At 38.8% G+C, this 16,577-nt stretch overlaps 1 long non-coding RNA gene across 1 annotated transcript in view; it reads left to right on the top strand.

Annotated features, from left to right (window-relative positions):
• The first annotated feature begins 261 nt into the window (after positions 1–261).
• Positions 262–16,577, top strand: part of LOC308199437 — a 282,512-nt gene continuing 266,196 nt past the window's right edge. The window contains exon 1 of the long non-coding RNA XR_013954650.1: positions 262–422. This is a non-coding gene — a long non-coding RNA (uncharacterized lncRNA). The remainder of the gene's footprint in view (positions 423–16,577) is intronic.

The raw sequence follows: 16,577 nt of genomic DNA, 5'->3' as shown, positions 1-16,577 counted from the left end.
AATGGGAGTCTTCTTATAGAAGATGTATCTGAAACTAGCTTATGTGAAAGATGTGTAAGCTGCCAGGTAACATATTGAATTATTTAATGACACCCAAACAACTCCATGCATACACTGATATTTTCATATCCACCCTAGAACAGCACCAGAATATGAGGTTCAAAGAAGTGCCTGATGGCATTGCAACGCACTGCTGATCATGGCTTGATGTTGCTATTGGTGATGGATGGTTGCCTCTGTGAGAATTAAGGCTGTGTTTTTTCAGTAGAAAATTCCACTAACCTTGCATATTGTATATTTGATAACCTGGGTATCAAAAGGGACTTCAGGGGATTGGAGCACTTACTGGATAGAGTGGGTGCGCAGGTGGTGTTTTCCTCCTGCAGGAGGAGGAAGAGGAGGAGGAGGAGGAGGAGGAGGAGGTGGAGGAAATAAGACTCGATAGAGATGAGCCTGGGAAAGCAGTCTGAGGGTTGAGGGCAATGGTGCTACTTGAGTGCATCTACACCAATGCATGCAGCATGTGCAACAAATAGGACGAGCTGGAAGCCATTGTGTGGCAGGCAAACTATGACCTAGTCACCATCACTGAAATGTGGTGGGACCACTCCCATGACTGGAGTGCTACAATGGATGGCTACAAGTTCTTCAGAAGGGACAGGAAGCTAAGGAGTGGCAGCAACACGGCTGTCTATATTAGAGAGTGTTTTGATGCTGTTGAGATCAGGGTTGGGAATGAAAAGGTAGAGTCCTTTTGGATAAGGATCATGGGGATGGCTAATAAGGAGGACATTCAGGTGGAGGTCTGTTATGGACCATCAAACCACGATGAATAGAGGAATGAGGCATTCTATAACCAACTGGTGGAATTTGCATAATCACCAGCGCTTGTTCTCATGGGGGACTTTAACTTCCCAGATATATGTTGGAATTACAATACAGCCCTGAGGAAGCAGTCCAGGAGGTTTTTGGAGTGTGTGGAAGACAGCTGCCTGACTCAGCTGGTAAGTGAGCCTACCAGAGAGGGTGCCCTGCTAGACCTGCTGTTAATGAACAGAGAAGAACTGGTGGGAGATGTGGTGGTAGGGAGTTGTCTTGGGTAGAGTGACCATGACAAGGTAGGGTTCTCTGTTCTTGATGAATTCAGGAGTGGGGACAGTAAAACATTTACCTTGTACTTCTGTAGGGCAGACTTTGAATTGGTCAGGACACTGGTAGGGAGGGTCCCTTGGGAGCCAGTCCTGAAGGGCAGAGGGGTCCAGGAAGGCTGGATGCTCCTCAAGAAGGAAGTCTTAATGGCACAGGAGCAGGCTCTCCCTGTGTGCCATAAGATGAGCTGGCAGGGAAGAAGACCCATGTGGCTGAACAGGGAACTTCTACTGTATATTCAGCAGAAAAAGAGAGTTTGTGTCCAGTGGAAGAAGGAACAGGAAACTCGGAAAGAGTACAAGGAAGTTGCCAGCATATGCAGAGAAAAAATCAGGAAGGCCAAAGCCCAGTACGAGCTCAACCTGGCCATTATGGTCAAGGATAACAAAAAATGTTTTTATAAATATATTATTGGCAAGAGGAGGCCCAAGGACAATCTCCGTCCTTTCCTGGACACAGAGGGGAACATAACTACTAAGGGTAAGGAAAAGGCTGAGGTTCTTAACACATTCTTTGCATCTGTCTTTACTAGCCAGACTACTTACTGTCAGTACTCAGCCTCCTGATCTGGAAGTCTGGGACAGGGAACAGAAGAACCCCACACACACAGTTCGGGTGGAAACAGTTAGAGACCTGCTGCTCCACCTGGACTCTCACAAGTCCATGGCGCCAGATGGGATCCACTCGAGGGTGCCAAGGGAGTTGGTGGATGTGATTGCTGAGCCGCTTTCCATCATCTGTCAGTGGTCATGATCATCTGGAGAGGTGCTGGATGACTGGTGACTTCCTAATGTGATGCCCATCTATAAGAAGGGTCGTAAGGAGGACTCGGGGAACTACAGGCCTATCAGCCTGACCTCAGTGCCAGGAAAGGTGATGGAAAAGGTCATCTTGAATGCAATCACACAGTGTATGCAGGACTACGGGGGGATCAGGCCCATTCACCAGGGGTTCATGAAAGGCAAGTCCTGCCTGACTAACCTCGTCTCCTTCTATGACCAGGTGAACCAACTGATGGGTGAGGGAAAGCCTGTTGACATAGTCTACCTGGACTTCAGCAAAGCCTTTAACACGGTCTGCCACAATATTCTCCTGGAGAAACTGGCAGCCCATGGCTTGGTCAGGTATACTCTTTCCTGGGTTAAAAACTGGTTGGATGGCTGGGCCCAGACATTAGTGGTGAACAGAGTGAAATCCAGCTGGCGACCTGTCACCAGTGGTGTTCCCCAGGGGTAAGTGTTGAGGCCCATCCTTTTTAATACCTGTATTGATGACTTGGATGAGGGAGTTGAGTGCACCCTCAGTAAGTTTGCAGACAACACCAAGTTGGGGGGAAGTGTCGATCTGCTGGAGGGTAGAGAGGCTCTCCAGAGGGACCTGGACAGGATGGGTTGAGGGGCAGAGGCCAATGGGATGAGATTCAACATGGCTAAGAGCCGGGTCCTGCACTTTGACCACAACAACCCCATGCAGCAGTGCTACAGGCTTGGGGCAGAGTGGCTGGAAAGCTGTGCAGAGGAACAGGATCTGGGGGTGCTGGTTGCTGCTTGTCTGAACATGAGCCAGCAGTGTGCCCAGGTGGCCAAGAAAGCCAACAGCATCCTGGCCTGTATCAGGAATAGTGTAGCCAGCAAGACCAAGGAGGTGATCCTCCCCCTCTACTCTGCTCTGGTGAAGCCGCATCTCGAATACCGTGCTCAGTTTTGGGCCCCTCACTACAAGAAGGACATTGAGGCCCTGGAGCATGTCCAGAGCAGGGCTACAAAGCTGGTGAAGGGCATGGAACACAAGTCCTGTGAGGAGCGGCTGTGGAAACTGGGATTGTTTAGTCTGTAGAAAAGGAGGCTCAGGGGAGACCTTATTGCTCTCTCCAACTACCTACAAAGAAGTTGTGGCAAGTGGTTAGGACTAGAGGGAATGGCTACTAGTTGTGTCAGGGAAGGTTTAGGTTGGAAATGAGGAGGCATTTCTTCTTAGAAAGAGTGGTCAGGCATCAGAATGGGTTGCCCAGGGAGATGGTGGCATCACCATCCCTGGGAGTGTTCAAGGAAAGGTTGGACCTGGCACACAGAGACATGGTTTAGTGGGTGGCGTTGGTAATAGGGTAATGGTTGGATGACATGATCTTGAAGGTTTTTTCCAAACTTAATTATTCTATGATTCTATGATACTGGGAAGTGATTGCGCAGGCATAACAGTGGGGGGTATGTTAAGCAGATAAGGGAAGAGTGGAAGGTCCCACTACCCCCAAATTAGGAGCATGTCTAAGAAAACCAAGACAAGCAGTAGTTGCAGAATCAGCAAAAACAAAAATTCATGGGCCCCTTCAGTCACTAGAGGAGAACAAAAAAATAATAAATTTTGGTCAAATAAAATTATATATATATGGTATAGTAACAAGCTTCGAGTAAATTGTGAACTTGTAGTAGTCAGCCAACGAGCGAACAGGGAAGGAATCAAGCATTGGGTGATAGGGGATATAAGGTTATGATTTGCTTTGGCTGTGCACTCCTGCTTGCAGAATGCCTACCATCACAATCATGAATAAAATGTTACTTCACTGAGATCTTCACCTGAGCCTGTGTTATTGGCCTCAGATTTTTTCTCACACCTCCCCAAGAATTCAGCAACTGTTGTAGGTAATCCAGTAAGCTAAGACAGCCTCTCTTGTAATCAAGATACATTTTTCTGAGAATTAAAATCTGGTTCTCAGACACTCAAATTGCTGTCTTCATGGTCATTACCTTGGCACATCGGGAGCAATAGGTTGTTTCACATCTGTTGAAACACTTACCTCAGGAACAGCAGTTTAACATCAGCATGTCATGGGTAAAGAACAAGCAGAGATTTCAAGGAAGATGCTGATGTATTTCTAAATCTTTCCTGTCCTATGTTATGCAAAGAAAAGGCTGGAACTTCCAGAAGGTCAAAGAAACATTCCCAACTACAAAGAACAAGAAAATAAGCTTGCGGGCAAAGGGGATGGAGAAAACTCTGATAAGGACATTATCCAAATGGAAAGGAACAATGCTGGGAAATACATACGTATATATATTGTAATGTCTCAAGATTTTTTTTAATTATTATTATTATTATTTTACTATTGCTATAAATTTCCATATGACTCGGGATTTTATCAGGTCTTCAGAGAGCACACCAAATAAACCTCTTTGAAATTTTTGTATTTCTGAAATGGCTGCATATACCTACTATTTCCCATGAGTGATCTGTCAGTGTCTTAGCTGAGTCTTAACTTAAAAGAGCCTTAAATAATCATTCTGTGTACTGAAAGTCTTTCAAGTTTGGGAGCTTAAAAAATCCTATGATGCATCCCTCATTAATGCCTCTTTATTCCAATATGTTTCAACTTAATTCCTTCCAAACAATTCTCCAGCTGGGTCTTGAATTGCTTTCAACACTATATTTTTTGAGAAGATGAGTGAATTCATTCTATTGGTGAATTTATCCTCAAGTCAAATTTGATGTAATTATCTTGTTAGTTATACATAAACAGAAAATATTTTCATACATGTTATCCAGAAGATATCATTTATTCCATCAGAGAAGACTTAATTTTCTGCCAAGTTGTATTACAGCTTTTTTTTAAACATTCTTTCCACTTTCATTCTAACTAAAGTAATTCATATTCATAATGAAGAAAAAAAAAATCACGAACAGGAAGAAGGACATTTTTCTGGACTTTTCCTGAAGCTTGTTTACAAGGATTTGCAGCTGCTGGAATAAACATAAATTTCAAATGCCTGTCAAAAGGCCAAAGTCACCATTCATAAGTCAAAATTAGTTAAGATGTGTTTATCAATTGCAGAAGAATGCATTTTATAGGAAGGCATCAGCTGTAGTTTCAAATATACATCAATACTAAGAACATTATTGAAAATACTGCTGGGCACGCGTGGTATTGAGTAAGACTGAAAATTCTTCATGCTCAAGTTTTGGAGCATGTTTACATGCACTTTTTGTTAGCGGGAAATTGTAAAGATTTGCTTTTATTCTTTCTTGCAATGTAGCAATTAGCTTCAATGTACCAATAACATAAAACAACAAGAGCAAAACAACTGCTATCTCTGGGCTCCCTAAATCCAAGCAAAATACTTTCTAAACTAGTCAACAGTTGAGAAATCTAAAGGGGATATTTGATGTCTCGGAAAATGGGATCCAGATTTTCAAGAAAGTTCAGCTCCCTTTTATGGTACTAGCATGCAGTTAATTTCTTTAAAAATAAAAATAAATATAAATAAAGAAAATAATAAGATTTTTTTTTTTTTTGCATTAACTGAGATTTCCGTAAATTGTTTTGAAACTGACTGTAGAGGTTCCGCACCTATGTGTTTTCATTGATGTGTGGGAGATGGGAGATTGCTTGAATACAAACTGAAGGAATGTGCAGGTAGAGGGAAAAAGAAAAAACAAACAAAAAAAAAGGAGTGGAATTTGTTCCCTTAAGTAGCTAAATGGTGTCAGTTGGAAAAAAAAAAAAAATCTGTCAGAATTTTTTAGGTCTAGGGAATTAGGGAATTTAATTGTTTTTATGAGACACTGTTTATTTCCAACATATTTCTTAAAAAAAAAAAAAAAAGGCCATATTAGGAAAATTTCAAGACAAATTTCACATTGGACTTTTCCCTTTTTTTTCTTTTTTTTCTTTTTTTTTTTTTTTTCATGGCAGGACATACAGCACCACACTGCAACCACCAGAACAACTCAAATACATCCTGATGATCTGAAAACGGCCTACATGTAGTTGTAGCCAAATACTAAAAACTTAGATGGATGTAGCCAAATCTTAAACAAGTAGATTTGGATAATGTAACATCAAGTTTTGTGCTTCAGATGGATATGTGAAATCATTTTTAACTTCTAGAAGACAGAGGTACATAAGAAGAGCAAATGGAACTTTGCTGTAACTGATAAAAAATTCAATCGTCTAATCAAATGCTTTTGGTCCTCTAAGAGTATAAAAACAAGAGGAGCCTGAATTTTTAAGCATCTTTCTATTAAAATAGACTGAATATCAAAGTCTAACAAGAAAAGAGGTTTTCCAAACTATTAAGGTTATGAAGTAGATTCTTCAAAGTCTAAAATTATACAAGGGAATATATTGCAAAACTAAAATTTTCAAGAGAGATTTCAATGTGCATAAAAACTTGTGCTTAAAGATAGCTTTTTTAAACAAATTATTTTTTTCTTCAAACACGGTCACTTGAAAAAGTATATATCAGATCATGTCAAGTTTAGTAAAAGAAAAGATTACAGCAACTAAATGTTTCAAAACAAAACAATATCATGTAAATTTCAGGTTTTAGTCAATGGATGTTCTAACTAAATGTTTTCTCATTTTAATATTTCTTTCTGTCTGTTTGTTTTGATTTTATTGCACTTCTTTCTGTAAAAATATGGGGGTTTGTTTGGATTGGCTCTGTTAGTGTTTCTTGTTTGTTTGTTTTGCTTTTTTTTTTTTAAGATGGGAAAAGCAGTAGTGCATTTAGGTACTTTGTAATCAGATAATTTCATGAGATTGGAGAAATATTAAAGTTATCTTTTCTGACTTTTTATATGTAATAAGAATAAATTGTACTTCAACAAGTAACTCATTTTTTTTAGAGCACACATTGTCAGAGATACGTCAACATTATTGTTTTCATCAGTAAAATTAAATTTACTCTATAATGGAACTGCTGAAATTCAAATCCTACATTCTCAACTTTATTCAGATTTGTTTTCATTTTACTGAAATAGTTGTTTCCTATTTGAGTTGAGATGAGATTGTTTCACTCATCTCTCAGTTTCTCTCTTCACTCAGAAAACATTTGGAAGAAAAAAGAGGGGAGAGGGCTGCTGGGGGTAACCCAGGAATTAATCATCTTTAAAGCAAGCTAACAGACTTTGAGTTGAAGGTCTGTCTGTAGAGTGATATTCTATTCAGTGTGGTCAGCTACAGTATATAAGCATTCTTAATATTGTGATAGTGTAGGCCAACAAAACATATACCTATCAGTACTGACTCCATGGCATCAGCTTCACAGTATCACATACTTTACAACTGTAAATGTGGAGGACTAACATATTTTTATATGTAGTGATAAGTAGTAGCAATGCTCCACAAAGTGTGTTGTTAATGAATGTTTAAGAGAGTTCTATATTCAGTTGCAGCAATTCCATGTAAATTTTCTTCAAACACAAACACTAAATCACATTAAATGCACACTAGGGCTCATTTATGCCAGAGAGAACTTGTGTGTGTGTTTGTGTGTCCTATATAGTGAATAAAAGGAGGATTTAAATGAAAATATGAAATATTTAGTCTTGTCACTCATTTTAAAAAATATTTTTAAGTTCACTTCACATTGAGGAAAAAACTAATACTCTTGAGTTTTTATCCTTTTTTAACTATCTTATAAAGGCTTTAATGTTGCATTCTTTTACATTTACAAAGTCAATTAACTGGCTTTAATAACTCAGTCAAGTGACATATTAAATGTCATACTATCTTTTTTTATAGCTTAGCCAGATTGTGTTACAAAAGAGAGAGCAAATTACACCTGCCAATTTTCTACACTTGTCAAAATGATTTTTTGCTTAGAACTTGAGGACCTCATTGGAAGTTGTTGGGAAGTTGTTGGGGCTCCTGAGGACAGAGGTGATTGTTGCCAGCAGAAAAGAACTAGGCAAAGACAATTACAGGAGGTCTTAACTCCTCCTGGAGAAACTCTGGCTAGGTGTGGTTGCTGTTAACGAGCTCTCCTGGTAGTCCCCTGGTCAGAAGGAGGTGGGGCCACTGATCCAGGTGGCCTTTAGATTGGGTGGGTCAAGCATCCTATGAGTGAGTGCTAGGAGAAGGCCTGTATAAGAGTCATGTCTAGCACACAGCACCTAAAACACAGGGAACAGAGGCAGCAGTTTGTGCAGGAGGATGCAAGAGGGTGCCTTTGTTTCCAATCCCAGTAGTGAATGCTTCCTCAGATATGGTCATGATGTGCTGCAGAGCTTATTCCCCAGTAGGTGTTGGAGTTACTGCATCAATTATGTAGGAGGTCTTGACCCAGACAGACCCTCTAACAGCAGATGCAGCTCTTCCGATCTTGGGCTGCAAGGAGTGCTTGGGGCCTCTTTGGGAGACCTGGTCTGACAGTCTTCTCTTCTGTAGAAGGTGTGCTGTTGTTCATGAGCCGTGTTGTCAGGTAAGGGAGGTCAACAAGAGCAGTTCATCAGATTGTGAAGCGTCCAAGGTGAGTAAGGGATAGGCAGGGTGTTCATGGAGAAAGTACAGTAGTAGAGTTTTCAGAAGGCTCTGCACTGCATCATAGCACTGTAGAAGAGTGCTGGAAGCTACTCACTTCTCACAGGAAGAGACTCTTATTTCTCCTGAAGCCAGAAGGAATATGGGTGGACCATTCAGTGTATAAGAAATTGTCTTCAAGGCTGCACCTAGACAGTGGTGGTTCTTAATCTATGTCCAGGTGGAGGCCAGTGATGAGTGGTGTCCCTCAGGGGTCTGTCCTGGGACTGGTACTGTTTGCTATCTTCATCGATGACAGAGACAATGAGATCATGTGCACCATCAGCAAGTTTGCTGATGACACAAAACTGGGAGGAGTGGCTAATACCTCAGAGGGCTGTACTGCCTTTCAGAGGGACCTGGACAGGCTGGAGAGTTGGGTGGTGAGGAGCTTCATGAAGTTCAGCAAAGGTAAGTGCAGGATCGTTCACATAGGGAGGAATAACTCCATGCACCAGTACAGGTTGGGGGCTGACCTGCTGGATAGCAGCTCTGTGGAGAAGGTTAACCTGGTGGACAACAGGTTAACCTTGAACCGGCATTGTGTCCTTGTGGCAAAGAAGAACAACTGTGTCCTGGGGTGCATCAATAGAGGAGTGGCCAGCAGGTTGACGGAGGTTATTGTCCCCTTCTACTCTGCCCTTGCAAGGCCCCACTTGGAGGCATCCCATCCAGGTCTGGGGTACCCAGCACAAGAAGGATGTGTGTGTCTGTTAAAGTGGGTCCAGAGGAGGGCCAAGAGATGATCAGAGGGCTGCAGCACCTCTCCTATGAAGAAAGGCTGAGACAGCTAGCAACGTTCAGCCTGAAGAAAAGACTGACAGGAGATCTTATCAATGTGCATAAATATCTGAAGGGAGAGTGGGGCCAGATTCTTTTCAGTGATGCCCAGCAATGGGGCAAGAGGCACGAGAGGGCACAACCTGAAACTCAGGAAGTTCCATCTCACTATCAGAAAGCACTTCTTTACTTTGAGGGTGACAGAGCACTGGAACGGGTTGCTCCTTGGAGTCTCCTCTGGAGATGTTCAAAACCTGCCTGGATGCGATCCTGTGCAACATGCTCTAAGTGGGCCTGCTTGGGAGGGGGGATGGAATAGATGATTTCCAGAGGTCTCTTCCAACCTCAACTGTTCTGTGATTATGTCATTCATATCATTATTATCACAGTATTATCTGATTATTTTCATTATTGTCAGTCATTTGCTTATTAACAGCATGTTCCACATTAACAGTTAAATCTTACATGTCATCATCATCAGTAGGTATACCAAAGGCTTACTTTTGGAATTTCACATTCTAAAATGTCTCTGCGTATGCATGGAGTTGATACTATGCAGTTGGTGTTGGTGGCTGAGGTCCTTGTTGGCTCTTATTGTTGGTGGTCAAGGTGCTCAGGCTGGAGAGTGCTTTGGTGAGAAATGTTGGAAATGGGATTATCTTTTTCTTTCTCTGTTATTTTTATTTGGGCTTAGTATTTTTATGTTAATTGCCCCCCTCACAAATGGGAGAGTCACATCTTCTTCTGATGTTACCTTCCTTGTTTGTTTTTTTTGTTTGTTTTTTGTTTTAGTTTGTCATCTCTTGTGTAACCCTGGGAGTGCCTGTTTGTAATCCCTTGTACCTAACTGATGTGACAATTTTTTGTCGTTGGATGCTTTTTACATGCAACTACATACATCTTTCTTTGTTCCTTTTGTGGTTACATTACTCACACATGTATGTTAAATACTTACTCATTATGTCCGTCTATGCCATCACATTGCTACAAAATGCTTGTTTGTACTTGAGTTCAAGTCAAGCTAATATTAGTGTCATCCTCATCAGTGTTCTTATAATTTAGTCTGAGTTTGAGTATGTTTAAACAAATATCAAAGTAAAACAAACATTTTAAAAGGAAATATGAACTCCAGTTTCTCAAAACCGGAAGCAATGTATATTTGGTATGTAATAATCTACATAAAATCAATGAATTTTGCAGTCGAAAGCACAAAGTTGTCTGTGTTTTAATGCCACTATTTATATATTCTATCTCTCTTGGGACTTCTGTCCACCTAATAGTCTTTTTCAAGGTAGAACTTATTGAATAGAAACATGTTTTCCATGAGGCTTGTTTTATGTAGCATGAAAACAGTGCAGTCCAGTAATGTGTCCCAGCAGATCTGGGAACATATCAGTCCTTCTGTTAATGGCTATTCTGTACAGATGTTACCCCTAATAGGACCAGAGTTATGCATTGACAGATGCAATTTCTAAAATAAAAATATGCTGGATTTCATGTTTGCAAGCAACTACATAAAAGTGCATATCTTTTTTTTCTTGTGTTATAAATATTATAAAATATAAGTAATAAAGACTGAGACAGATTAGAATAGTAGTTAATCAGTGTACAATATATAATATTTAAATAGGACCTATCTTAGCATTATTTGGCATATAGTTTCTACTCGTTTCCTTGAAAATTTTTCTGAAGAGTCAATTTTTCTTTAGGAGCTATGAGATCAGCAAATTGTATATGTTGAAGAAATAGATACAAGACCAATCCACTCTCAACAGCAAGCATAAAGCAAGCATTGAGTAGTTATGGAGACATAATCTGATAACCTTTGAAATTTTGGACTTGAAAAAATCCAGAGGGGGAAAAAAGTCCTAAAATTTAGTATTAAATTTTATGCCAATGTGAGGCTGATTTATGCTACTTTGTTCTTTTTCAGTGTTTTCCTTCAACAGAGGTTAGTCTTTGTACCCTCATTTTGATGATGAAAAATAATGAGGCATAGAGAAATAGAATTGACTTGTCTAAACCCATCTAGCAGGTGCAGGTGGGTTTGGAGGCCAAGTTCATAAGGTCCAGTGCTACCAATTTATTGCATCCAAGTTAGGGAATGGGCTGCTTGAATTCCCACAAGTTTCTTACACCTATAGTTTTTCTCAGGACAAAAGAAACAAACCTTGCATACAAAGCAAAGAATTTACTGCTGCTCTAAAGTCAAATAAGAGAATTGTCACTAGTACAGTTACAGTGATGCTAAAACTTACTGGTCAAATTGTATGTACGATCATGTATAATGATCATGTATACACAGACTTCTTAACTTTCTCCTGGTATTATGCTTGCTCTTTCTCTGCTACTCTGGGTCCTAGTCTCAATGGCTTCAGATTGGGGCTGGGCTGGAGAGCATTATGGTCAGTTGTTATCACTCTGAGATCCTTGCCAAGAGAAAGTTGGTGTTGATAGCTGCTTCTTCCTATTTGCAGTAGTAATGTTTGAGATGATTTTTGTGTTGGTCTTTACATATTCTTACAATCTCTAACATGCTTTTATAGTTTTGGTAACTTTTCTTTATTTAAGTGCAGGTCCGTGTTATATCTGAATTTAATCTATAGAGAGTTTTAGCTGGCTCCAAAGGCTGAAATTGTTTGAATACAGTGAGTATCACACCACACAATTCTTCTAAAGTCAGGTAAAGAAAAACAAGGCAATGGTGACCTGGTGATTAGACAATTCTTGTTACAGACAAACAAGCTCAAACAAGTCTCCAGGAAGGCCTAGACAAGCTCAGAATCCTTCCTGTATCGCTGGCTTATTAACAATAAGTCTGTGTCCTGTTATAAGACACTACAATACCACGTTTACTGGCCTATATAGCTACCATGAGTCCCAGGTCTGTGGAGTTCACTTAAGAAGCCAAAGATGATATTTTGCTTAATTTATCTGGGGTAAAACTGGAAAGTAGGTCAACACAGGCTGTTAATGCAACATGATGAGTAAAGAACTGTAGAGACAGGATAAGAGAGTATTGTCACTATTATTGCTTAAAAGGTTTTAGAGTCCATGCAGTAAGCAAGCATCTTGTAAGATCTATGTCACTTATGAAAGGCATAATGACAATTTATAGTCCAGTGTCATTCTTATTTTGGACAAAAAATCATAAATTATAAGTTTACAATTACAAGTCAATGATGTGGTCCTAGGTTTCCATGGTACATTCTATGGCATCTACAATGTACACAGAACTCTCACAATTTTACTGTTTTTGTTGTTTTGTTTTTTTTTGTTTGTTTGTTTTTTGTTTTTTGTTTTTTTGGCTAAGAATATTATATTTCATCTAAGTCATTTCTGAAGACCTAAATTCCATATTTACTTCATACCTTATATATGACTCCTGGTTTTAAGTAAAAAAGTGTTGTTTAACCACAGTGTGATCTTATGCCATTTTATTTTCTTTTGTATCAGTGTATGATGATGACATTCATAGAAATCATAAATATAAGGTCTCTGATTAGATAATTGCCTGAATAATTCATAGTCAGGAAAAACAATTTTCTGATATTTCAGACCAAAATATTTTTTCATTTGGGGAAAAATATCTTCTCAAGCATTCTGAAAAGACTTCTAATTTCATTTGTCTGAAATATACAAACACATAGACAGTTCATATTGCAAATGATGCATTAAATATATTTACAGTAAACACAAATTTGTTAAGCATATTCACAATCTATCCATTTCTTAACATAGAGGACAATGCCCCCACCCTTCCTTCCCTGACCATCTTTCCTGTAAAGATTGTAGCCCTCCATTCCAATGTTCCTGGTGTGTGATTCATCCCACCACGTTTCCATGATAGCAATTAGATCAGTTTTCTAGTTACGCTGTGGCTTCCAACTCCCCCTGCCTATTTTCAATGCTGCATGCATTGGTGTAGAGGCACTTCAGCTGGGCTACTAGCCACGCTGTCTTTTTAGAGGAGTCCTTCCTAATTCCTATGGGATGATTCACAGGTGTTTCCCTGCTGTTTAAAGTACGGCATTAAGGGTTTTTTTGAGTCACTTACAGGTACATCCCTTTCCCCCACTGAATCTAGTTTAAAGGCCTGCTAATGAGTCTCTTATTATTCCTCTTTGATTGAAATATATGTCATTATATCTGCAGGGTTGCACTGGACAATCAGAGTTAGAGCACATTCAGAGCATACACATACAATTACCTTTAAGGAGTTGGAAGGCTTTATTTGGTAAATTTGTTCTGAATTCTAATCCTTTTTCTGCAATAGATCAATAGTTATCTCTGCTAAATGGAGAGTTAAACAATACCCTCAATAGTTAAAGAGTGACACTGCATGAATGACATAGTTTCCAATGACATCTTAGAATGTTTTCAATGAACACTTCAGATCACTTTACTCAGATGTCTTATTTTCCAGATGGTTCAAATAAAGTATTTGATAGAATTTGTTAGCAATCAGAATGTTCCATTTCTCTTCTCCTCTATATTTTGGGCAATTGTTTTATGTCAGGTAATACTTACTTGAATCATCCAACAATTGCACCAAGACAGGACAAAATTGTAGTGGTGACTCCACAAGTTTTAGTGGCTGGGTAGATGAAAAGTCATTTCATGCTGAATGTTCAGATCAGGGAGAAAATGGTGCAGAGAGAAAACATGAAGAAGATGAAAGAAAAGCTAGAGCTGAGCAACAGCTCCTTTGTGTGTTTTACATTCATACGAAGGTTGCATTTTTTTCTTTCTCCTGCTGCCTTTTAGCAGTTTTCTGATGCTAATCCTAATTTTTTTCTCATCTTTTGTTAATTATCTGACAGCTATAGCTTTGCTCATTAGTTTTCAGAAATCATGCTGTAAACCCAGTGCATTTCAGTAAAAATGCATAAATATTTCAGTCATCACCAGTACACACTCATTTGATTCATCTGAGAATGCACTTTGAGAAAGAGTCATTTTTCATATCTGCCCTTTTGACCTTTTAAGGATCTACAATAACATTAGTGATTTCAAAATTTAATAGGATTTCTATTTTCTTACTGATCTCTGTTTTGACAAAATAATCCCATAAAGGACCTTTCATATATTTTAACAGGCAAATGTAGGCAATTCAGTGCAGACATGCTCTTCAAACGACCATGCAACTTTCAGATGCTTTTGGGAATCCTTCAGACTGGAAAGGCATAAGAAAAGGCCTCCTTGAAGACACAATTGTTTTTGTTGTTGTTGTTTTCATGTGGCTTCTACTGAAGAAAAAAAGAAATGAAACTGATCTTTTCATCCTATTCCGGAATTACCTTTTCTTTCTAATTCAATTTTGAAATGGCTACATTTAATATAGTCAGTATTTAGAAGAGGTAGCTTAATCTTCAAGTCTGAAAAATGCATAGCTTAGCACTGGCTGAACTGTAAAACTTGGATGGCCCAGCAGACAATTGCACTGGGAGGTCTTATGATAACAAGCAAAAGCTGATCTTCTGTTTAGTGCAGTTACTTCGTATTAACTTTTAATACTGATGGAATGCGTAAAAAGAAAATAGCCTAAAGCGTACAAAAGCAATGTCAATAAAATATTATTTCTGTTATATTCCTCACCATAGAATTCTATTTTTTACAAAAATTCTTCCTGAAATCCCTGTGTTTTAAATCTTGTATATCCAAAGCACACATTTTTCCATTCAGGGCTATTTACCCCTTCTCCCAGTTTTTCACCAGTTCTATGAAATTTTAATAGGAGTCTCCATATGAAGATCTTAGTTTAATGATCTTGGAGGTCAAACAATATTAGTCTGTTGCCTTGAAACAGTGTTTTTTGTTTTTCGATTTTTTCTTGTTTGTTTTTGTTTGTTTGTGCTTTTTGTTTGTTTTGTTTTAAATATACAGCACCACTGGGATTGGTATTCTTTCCAGTGCTGCTAATTAAAATTGCATGTATTTTGAGAATACCCAGAAAAAGGTTCTATTAGCTGGGCTTATTAATTTACCATTAATCAAAGGCTAAAAAAAATCCTTAATTTATATTTATCAAGGCTTCAGATTAAGAAAAGATGGCAGTCATGTTTGCCGAAATTCTTGTTAATGCTTCCATCTTAAGTAAGCAGAGTAGAGTAAATGCCATATGGATGAAATCCAGTTTCTCCTCATTATTAGAGTTCTTGGCTGGTTATTATGTAAACAACGTAATAAATACACATAATATGAATCACCCTGGCTTAGTCATTTGGCCAGACAGTAAAAGGACTATAGTAGTTTATATAGTTCTCACAGCTGTTGCTAAGTGAATTGGCAAAATCATGGTGCTTAACCTCCAGCAGCCTGTCATACAGAATCACAGCAATAAAACTTTAACCTTACGCATGAAAACATAGTGTGTTGACTAGATTTTCTGCTGGGCTATCTGGCTGCAAGGAGGGAAGCTACAGCTGCAAGGTAATTACATACATCTGATGAAAAATTTTGTAGCCCTCCACCTCTTCAAAGGAAGGCTCACTCCAAAAACAGCTGGTCATATCTGCCCTTGATCTTCCAGCTACCACAGGAGGTAGATATATCAAAGCAGCGACATTTTTGTTCCCCAGGCACGGCATCAGTTTTTTTCAAAGTCCACTGAGGTCAGTAGAAACACTAATTTTAAGCATTCAGCAGGCTTTAAACACATTTTTTATGAAAAATCTAATTAAGCTTATATACTTACCATAATGTAAAAGAGCCTCTGTTCATAATAATGAGTTATAATTAGGGTAGTTGCAATATTTAAATTATTATTTGGATTATTAGCTGGCAGTCAGGAGGAAAGGCAAGAGCAACAATTTTTGCTCTTTTTGCTTTTTTGCTCTTTTTGAGATTGTGGGACATCATTTTTTGTGTCTGAAAAAGACTTAGGGATTTTAGAATACTTGTGTGGACTAATCAAAGCAATCAGTAAATAAATTTGACTTCTAATATATACTCTCCCCAAAAAAATGAAAGTTAAAATTATTTATAAAACTTCTTGAAGAAGAAGAAATGTCAAAATCGGGTATACCAAAATTAAACAAAATGTTCAACTCTTTTTAACTTATGCCTCTCTGAAGAACAGCTTTGATAAACCATTTGCCAAAAAAAAAAAAATGCTGAATCACTAAGAAATTTGCTGTTATATTTTAACAGACAACAATTTCTCCTCAAACCACCATGGATCATAGCATAAGAATTTCTGCTTTAATGAGCAAAGCAATGTCCACCTGAATGAGAGAAGGGACTGTCAAAGCAAGGGAAGGCTTTACATCTACATGGGCAGATACAGCAGAACTGAAATTCCCTTGCCTGAAAAAATATCACATATCTCAGATTGCACTTGTGGATTTCT

The sequence above is a fragment of the Anser brachyrhynchus genome (genome assembly GCF_964034855.1).
Source record: "Anser brachyrhynchus genome assembly, chromosome: 8".
In the NCBI taxonomy this organism is placed as follows: Eukaryota; Metazoa; Chordata; class Aves; order Anseriformes; family Anatidae; genus Anser; species Anser brachyrhynchus.
The sequence above is the reverse complement of the archived record's forward strand: the minus strand, read 5'-3'. Positions and strand labels throughout refer to the sequence as shown.